Source organism: Dama dama, chromosome 9 (assembly GCF_033118175.1).
Source record: "Dama dama isolate Ldn47 chromosome 9, ASM3311817v1, whole genome shotgun sequence".
In the NCBI taxonomy this organism is placed as follows: domain Eukaryota; kingdom Metazoa; phylum Chordata; class Mammalia; order Artiodactyla; family Cervidae; genus Dama; species Dama dama.
The window spans coordinates 32394066-32402995 of record NC_083689.1 but is presented as its reverse complement, the minus strand read 5'-3'; the positions used below and the strand labels follow the sequence as shown (position 1 = coordinate 32402995).

General features: G+C 42.2%; 1 non-coding gene across 1 annotated transcript; it reads right to left on the bottom strand.

Annotated features, from left to right (window-relative positions):
• Positions 1–5114: 5114 nt before the first annotated feature.
• On the bottom strand, positions 5115–5187 carry TRNAC-GCA (transfer RNA cysteine (anticodon GCA)). Its single transcript has one exon. It is a non-coding gene; the product is annotated as a tRNA-Cys (tRNA).
• Between the last annotated feature and the right edge of the window lie 3743 nt (positions 5188–8930).

Genomic DNA, 8930 nt, shown 5'->3' with positions numbered 1-8930 from the left:
GTCCCAGGAGATGCTTCTTGAAGAAAGCGCTCCATAGCCAAAGGACTTAGGGAAACATTTGAGTACCACAATTACCTCCTGACAATCTCACTGAGCATTAAAGGCAAAATCTCTTAGAAGAAAGTTGTTAGATATCATTTAACCCATATGTCCCTAAATTATCTGACCAGGGGAAATGTTCTCCATATTACCATTAATATCCCATGGAACTAACTCTTGGGGGAGCACATTTCAAGATAATCTGCCTTAGAGCAGGGACACAGGATATACCAGGAGCAGTTTCTTAGCAGATTTCCAGGTCCTTCCCTGGGGATCTGATGGGACAGATCTGGAGTCCGGGCTGGGACCCTGAGTTTTAAGATGAACTCCTGCTGATTCTTATCAATGAGGAAAGTTTGAGAAGTTCTAGCTTTCCGTATACCCATCCTCTCTATCCACCTCTCTCTCGCTCACACACACAAACACAAATATATGCTAGTTTTAAAAGATCACCTAAAATATGTATATAAGTCCCTGAATGTAACAAAGCAGATTTCTTCTTGCAATAAGAAGGCAGAGAGAATGTAGGGAGTAGCCTTCTAGCTTAAGTCAAAGCAGGTAAAACAAGTCTATCTTTTTATTTTCAGGCCTTTAAGAATGAGGAAAGGCAGCCTGAGAGTGGGTGGTGGTACAAGACAGTGGGTCAGGTCACAGACCAGGAATGCAGCCACCTGGACTTGGGACCCTCACTCTCCTGCCCTGTTTTCAGAGCCTCAATTTCTTCATCAGGTAAAATCGGGAGTGAACAACATGATAGTCTGTTAACCCAAGTTGTTAGGATTAACTTCAACAACATAGGTAAATTGCTAAGTATAACACCCAGAGTGTTCTAAGTGCTTGATAAACATCAGCTAACATTTTGAAGTAAAGATTTTAGGAGGCACGAAAATACCCAAAAGAAGCAAAAATTGAGAGTGGAGAAAATCTTGGATATCTGGAAATTCACATGCTGTAGAAGACTCTTTGGGGGGAATCACAAAAGGACCCTTGGGGAGTAAGCTGCATGCCTTACCTGTGCTGCCTTCAGCTGCTCCCAGACTCCTGCCGCTGGAGCAGGTGAGCATTTCTGGAAATGCTTAGACCTACCAAGGTCCAGGCCCCCAGCCCCCAGGGTAAACCTCAGCTTCCTCCTCAAACAAACGCAAGGCGGCACAAAAAGGGTTACAGCCACGCTTCTAAACAAATAAGAACTGCCAAGGTTTGGTGCTGATATGAAATTATAATCAACACATTCATGGATTGGTAGTATTTATCATGTTGTTAGCATTGTAAATTTGTACCATTGTAGATAGGAGTCACACAGCTTGGGGCCCTGTACCTTCACCTATTGTTTTCCCTGTGTTATGATAAATTTCCAGCAACACTTGATTAAAACTGCCAATTTGTTGGGAATAAAGAGAATCTCTCGACACCACCAGGACTAATTACGTTGTCCTTGCCAAAGGGGTAGTTGAATAATTGCACGCGATTATTGCTCAGGCCTGGCGCTTTTCACGTCAGCAGCAAAGCAATGAAGATTGATTCCCTTTAATTAATCATTCAAAAATAGCCCCCTCATATCATTCCCCAAATAGGAGGGAGCATGTTCCTACATTTTTCTTCCAAAAGGCACCCTAATGCAATGGGTTCCCTAATGAGATATCAAAATAAGTGTGCCTGTCCGAGATAGGAGAACCTTCTCTATAATTGATTGTGGGTTCTAGTCTCTGGACCCTTTCTCCCCAGCCCTGAACTCTCTTTGTAATGCTAACAGCCTGGAGCACATTTACAAAGCTTTTGTTAATTGTACTCCAACTTCTCATTAGAAAGGGAGGCAACAACATTTATCTGATCCAATCTAGGCTTTATTTTGCATTCCTACTAACAGGATAGTTTGCCAGGCCAGGCTCAGATGCTCAGTCATGTTCGACTCTTTGTAACCCCATGGACTGTAGCCTGCTAGGCTCCTCTGTCTATGGGATTTCCCAGGCAAGAACACTGGAGTGGGTTGCCATTTCCTCCCCCAGGGGATCTTCTCCACCCAGGGATTGAACTCACATCCATTACCACATCTGTGTTGGCAGGTGGATTCATTACTGCTAGTGCCACTTGGGAAGCCCAACAGGATGGACTGGGCTCAAGTATGCTGAGCATGTGCTTGGAGGACCGCAGGTCCCACAGGATAGTATATTATAAGAAGGACTTGATATACACTATTATTTATTATTTGCATTGTTTGTTTCTCACTTTTTCTGACAATAGCTAAATTCAGTCTTGTTTATGTTTTTGAAAACATCAATGTCTACTTTCTCAACTCAACCCTTTAAATTTTAAGATACCATAAGTCATCTTAAAGTGTTGCTTGGATTTTTCATATATTCTTCATTAACTTGACTGTTGTCTGCCTTTGCTGTGGAAAAAAATTCAATCAGCAGTGTTTGTGGAAGGTCTTCTGCACAAGCATTCTGCTTGATGCAAAAGGAGGGGGTGGCACTATTTTCTAATTGGAAAGCAAAATTGTCAAGTAGGGAATGTCCAATTTTGGCACATCTCCACTTCCCATGCTCTCCTCTCACCAACTGTTCCTCTCCCATTTTCAGACAGTATCATAATAGCAAGTTTTCATATAATCTGGGTTTCAACTTTTTAAAATGCTAGAGAAATAGGGCAGGGGCTCCTCTTAGTACGTCATCTACTTATTTGTGACCGGAACCTTCCTCTCCTAAGCTTCTTCTCCTTTCCACCAACCCTCTGCCCACTCCTGCCCTCGGAACCAAAGCAGTTTCCCTGTCATATTTCAAGGCTTAGTCCATCCACATAAACAAAAGACGAAAAGGAAAGGGAGATACAGCATGTGGAGATCACATGAGGCTTTGTTCTGCATACACCTGGATGTCTATCAGTGCCAAATTTTTTTTTTTTATGTTTAAAAATGCATTATTTGAACAAACTCAAAGAGCTGGGTGGCTGAATATCTGCTTGTATGGGGCTGGCTTTTTAATAAATTATAGAAACAGGGAGCTTGACTACATCTCAAAGATCATCTGTTGAAATGAAAGCAGAGGTCCCAAAAGAAGAAGTGTTCCTTTTTGTGAATGTTCAGTGGATATTACAGAAGGAGGGAAGGCAGACAAGAGAGGAAGAATGGTGGATGAACAGAACACAGCTTAGGATATGCATTCGAGGCTTTGGAGTCAGTCCTCTATTGGAACCTCAACTCTGGCATGAACATTTAGTGCTTGACCCTCAGTTTTCACTTTGGACATCCAAAAATAACAACCCTTTCCTATAGGATTGTTGTAAGAATGAAAAATCATACAGAGACATAGGTTGTGACCTGGGACCCTTTGCTGCAGTGCTTGCACCTGAACAGATGTCTCCTTGAGCCACAAAATACAAAGAGACTATGAGGGACTAAGAATAACCACATGCATGGGCAGTTGGAGCAAATTATGGACAACAAGATACAAAAATACCAAAATCTCAGCTGCTACTTCTGAAGAGCAGGGAGCAAAAATGGAGTTGGGAGCAAAAGGACCGTAATGTACATGCCCTCTTCACTCAACACCATCAGGCAACCACCTAAGCCACCGCTCCAATCTGACCCCTGGATCCACCCCTACCCTAACCCCATATAAGGAACCAGCACACCCTCTCTCAAGGGATGAGCAAGGGGATCTGTTACTTGTTATTGCTCTCCCTGCTGCAGGGGCCCCAGTGAAGCCTTGCCTCAACTTCTCATCTGGTCTGTTATCAATTTCTATCGGTTGGGGGAAGGACAAGAACCCTGGCTGATACCAATAAAGGTTGGGCAACGGAGAGCAAAGAGAGTCTTATTGAAAGATAAAGAAAATGCCAGTAATGTTAACAAAGTATGGTGTTTGTTGCCACGTGTTCCAGGCTTCAATGTTTTGAGATTTGAAAAGAACCTTGGTTCATTCATCAAGTGAACTTCATTGCCCTCCTAGGACTTTATTTTTACTTTGGAGTCAGTTGGAAATAGAATAATGTTTAAAAAAAAAAAAAGTACCACTGCTGGCTTTCTAAGCTACTCCCTTATTACTCTTTTTCTTCTCTCCCCCCACTACTGGGTGCAGAGAGCAGAACTGGATAGAGTGAGGAGGCAGGTATAAAATCAGTACCTGCCAACTGGCCAATGTAAGTCCTTGTGGCTCTGAGCTCAGGGGAGGATGGATAGATAACTGTGACGTATCTCAAGGAACTCCTAGAAGAAAGCATCTGTTAGCTGCTCCATCTTGGAGAACCCTGGTAGTGACACCCAGAAGCTTCAACTGGGGATTTTAGCTCTAGAACCATCTACCTTAGGTAGAATTTAACTTCCTATCTGCCCTGTATGACCAACCTACTCATCTTCTCCCTAAGTTGGGGTCCCTCTATTGACAGATGTTTCTTACTTGACACTACACATTAGTAATTCTCAAATTTTAATCGACATGGAGATTCTGTTAAAATACAAATTCTGATTCAGTAACTCTGAATAGGGCCCCAAATTCTTCACCTCAAATGAAATTCAAAGAGATGCCAATGCTGTTGATCTATGGATCATTATATGAGCATCACTGTCCTCTGGGCAGTGAAGTTGAACAATCAACTTCGGTCTCAATCTCAGAACAGTTTTAGCCAATATGATCTCTCTATCCCCTTAATGGATTTATAAGAGTCAACTTATAGTCTCATTTCAAATTTGTATCACTGTATATTATGATATGTTTGTGGAAGGAGTGGCAGATCTTTTTGGGGGCTCCAAAATCACTGCAGATGGTGACTGTAGCCATGAAATTAAAGATGCTTGCTCCTTGGAAGGAAAGCTATGACAAACCTAGACAGCATATCGAAAAGCAGAGACATCACTTTGCCAACAAAGGTGCATATAGTCAAAGCTGTGGCTTTTCTAGTAGTCATGTATGGATGTGACAGTTGGACCATAAAGAAGGTTGTGAAAGTGAAAGTGAAGTCGTTCAGTCATGTCCGACTCTTTGCGACCCCATGGACTGCAGCCTACCAGGCTCCTCTGTCCATGGGATTCTCCAGGCAAGCATACTGGTGTGGGTTGCCATTTCCTTCTCCAGGAGATCTTCCCAACCCAGGGATCGAACCCGGGTCTCCCGCATTGCAGGCAGACGCTTTTACCATCTGAGCCACCTGGGAAGCTCATAAAAAAGGTTACGTGCCAAATAATTGATGTTTTCAAACTGTGGTGCTAGACAAGACCATTGAGAGTCCCTTGGACAGCAAGGAGATCAAACCAGTCACTCCTAAAGGAAACCACCCATGAACATTCATTGGAAGGACTGATGATAAAGCTGAAGCTCCAATGCTTTGGCCATATGATGCCAAGAGTTGAATCATTGGGTAAGACCCTGATGCTGGGAAAGATCGAAGGCAAAAGGAGAATGGGGCAGCAGAGCATGAGAAGGTTAGATAGCATCACCAACTCAATGGACAGAAATCTGAGCAAACTCTGGGAGATAGTGGAGGACAGAGGAGCCTGACATGCTACAATCCATGGGGTTGCACAGAGTCAGACAACGATTTGTGACTGAATGACAACAACTATGATACTAGTAGTCCTCTGTTTTAGCTTCTCACATAATCCATACCCCAAACCACCAGGCAATAGATGGGAGAAATAGAGGAGATGCAGCTCCTAAGACAGAAGGAATTTTCTCCCAGGCCCTTTTCTACCTTTCTTAGCAATCACTTCTCTCACTTGGCTGGTGAGCCTCCTTCCAAGTCCCTGTACTAGCGCCTTCTCACTGTTGCCTAATTGCATTCCGGGCAAAAAAAGGAAGATGGTCTTTCAAAGTGTAATGGCAGCATAGACATAAAGAGAGGGCTGGATATGAGAATCATAGTAGAAGGTCAAAGACCATATAAAACAAGCAATTTAAAATTAAGCTAGGGTATTCTTGAACTCATAGTGCAAATCTGCTAAGGCTGCCATTGCAGAGTACCACAAATTGGTTGGATTAAACCACAGAAATTTATTTTCCTGCAGTTCTAGAAGCTAGAAGTTGGAGATCAAGTTAGGAGCAGGGTAGGCTTCTGAGACCTCTCTTTGGCTTATAAATGGCTGTTTTCTTTCCAGTAGTCCTTCTTCTATGTCTGTTTGTGTCCAAGTTTCCTCTTCTAATAAAGATACCAGTCATACTGGATTAGACCTCACCCATGTGACCTCATTTTATCTTAATTCCTTCTTTCCAGGCCCCATCTCCAAATGTACTCATATTTTTGAGGTACTAAGATTAGGACTTCAACATATGAATGTTGAAGAGACACAATTGAGCCCATGTACTAAGTACTTGGTTCTCACTGGTTGAATGCACTATGCTTATTCAGTCACCTTCAAAATCTGGCAAGGAAAATATGCTTTCAAATGCACCTGCTGGGTTACAGCAGCTTGTTTAGAACCCCCAGAGCAGTCACATGTTTCCATCAGGTCCTCCCAAATCAATACAGGACCAAATAATGATGTAAATAAAAGCTTTTATACTGAGGCATTTCTGAAATAATAGCTCTTGTTTCTGAAAGAGAGGTCAAATACATCCCATGCAGACAGATTAGATTAGAGATCTAATTACATCAACAGCATACGAGAAGTACTCCTGGTTTCCCCTACAGACAGGTCAGAGCAAACTGGACCTTTGTTTTAGCTGTGTTTTTATATAGATTCAACCTCAAAGAAAACCATTTTTATATATGCAAGCATTGTTACTAAAGAAAGGCAAAAGTCTCTCTCTCTCTCTCTCTCTCTCTCACACACACACACACACACACACACACACACACACACCCCATATGCAATTTTGGGAACTGGCCCCTTGCCTCTAACTAAACATACCAGCAGGTAACTGACTGCATTACCATGTTTTAAGTCCTGAGGAAGCAACAACCAATTATCAATATTCTAGGTATAATCTCAAATTCTGTGCTGCTTTCCAAAAGAACATTACCTTTTAAGGCTCGCATTAGCTGGTGTAAAGTTTCTTTTGATTTGTCAGTCCCTATTACCATTAGGTCTCCTCCTGCCTTTCTGCTTCCGATGTTCCTCCCACCTGCAAGGCCTGGACAACGCCATGTCAGGTTATAAAGAAAAATAAAGTACTTTCCAGCTCCCCAAATTGTCTCTTCTGGGGGCCTATTTATCAGAAGGCGCAGTACAAAAGATAGGCAGTGCTGTAGGTAGATATTATAAATTCCTTTGGGGTTTCAGAAGTTGAACCGTCTATTTTATTCTAGCAGGAGATGTTTTCTATATATCTGCTGATTGCACATTCATTCTTTAATCTTTATACATGAAAAGCTACAAGCAGAAAGACACGGACTAAAATTTTCACTGTAAATTGTTGAACATTTGCAACAGATATAGAAAATCACAGTGTGAAAGCTGCTAAAGCTGGGAAAAAATAAATTGGAGGCACCACAGGAAATGAAGGTTTTACATACGGACAAGGAGCCAGCCAGAGTTTTCAAGTCCATTTTATAATAAAGGGAATTATGATCCATATAAAGCCCACTTTGGGAAATTTACATTCTGATGGATAATACGCTTATAACAATTAGTATGAAATGTTCCTGGTTTACTTACGACACGTTTCTAATAGATAGTCCACACGTGTCCTTCGCAGAATGTAACTGCTAATATTTGAAGTGCAGGTAATTCCTTGGTTCTCATTTAAAATAGCATAATGCTCTCCTTGCTCCAGGCAGGCAAAAATAAAATCTCAATTAAAGTAAAAGCAGGCATGGTTCCAGCTAAGCAATGATCATTTCGAGAATTAATGCAATAAAGCTCTTCCCCGTAAAGTGCATAGCCGGCGTGGTGTGGGAGCAATAGCACCAGATTGCAATCCCAGTTCCCTGGATCCAGAACCGGCTTTGCCTTCACCAGGTTGTTTAACCTCGCCCACTTCACTTAACCTCTCTGGGCAAGAGCTTCCTCACCAATAAAAAAATGAAATGGTTGTTACTTGTCATCTCTCAGGCCTCATTCGGCTTTGGAATGCTGGCCTCTGCAATCAAAGCAACCTGTGGAAAACCTTGTAGCACTGAGAAATAAAAGTACTCAGAGGAACTTGGCTTCGCCACACAACTTGAGGAAATGATGAAAATCCTACAGTGAACGGAACAGAGCAGGCGAACTAGCAGCTCTGTGCCAAATGTGGTCTTCAGAGCTTTGCCTGACAAATAAAGCATTTTAATTAAAAAGGAGAAACAAAGAGCACTATAGATGTCCAGTTTGTGCTAGGACTCTGCTTTTCTATCTTCCTCCTGACAATTACAATTGGCTCTCGCCATCTGCCTCTACTAGGATGAAGTCACTAGGCACCGCAGCAGCTGACCTTCAGTACACCCTGAAAGGGGTTCAGGATAGAGATCAGGAATGAGGCATTCTGTGTTCTGGGAAAAACTGGTAGAAGAGACCTTCAGAAAGTTAGGTATTTTCAGAAGATTTTATGAGCTCAACTGTTTGGTCTCCTCATATCTAGAAAAGCACTAAAATCATTAATGGTGACATTTGATCATATCTCCCTTTACTAAAAGGGATCGGATCTCTCCTCTGACCTCTTTAGAGCAGTTTCTCAGAACTATCTGAAATGCCGTCTCCCAGGCTATATCCTCATTTTGCCCCAAATAAAACATGACTTTCAGCTCTCACATTGCTGTGTTTTTTTTCAGTCGACACTATCCAACCTGATGCAGTCACTTAAGTCATCTGCCTGACCCTCGGGGGAATTTGCACTGGTGATGTGGACTTGATACTCATTCATTCTTTACTCATGTAACTGCTGAGTTCCAACTCTAGGTATCAAATACTGTTCTAAGTGTTGAGGTTATGATAGTAAATAGAAGAGACAAGATTCCTCCACCAAAAACATCTAGTTGGGTTA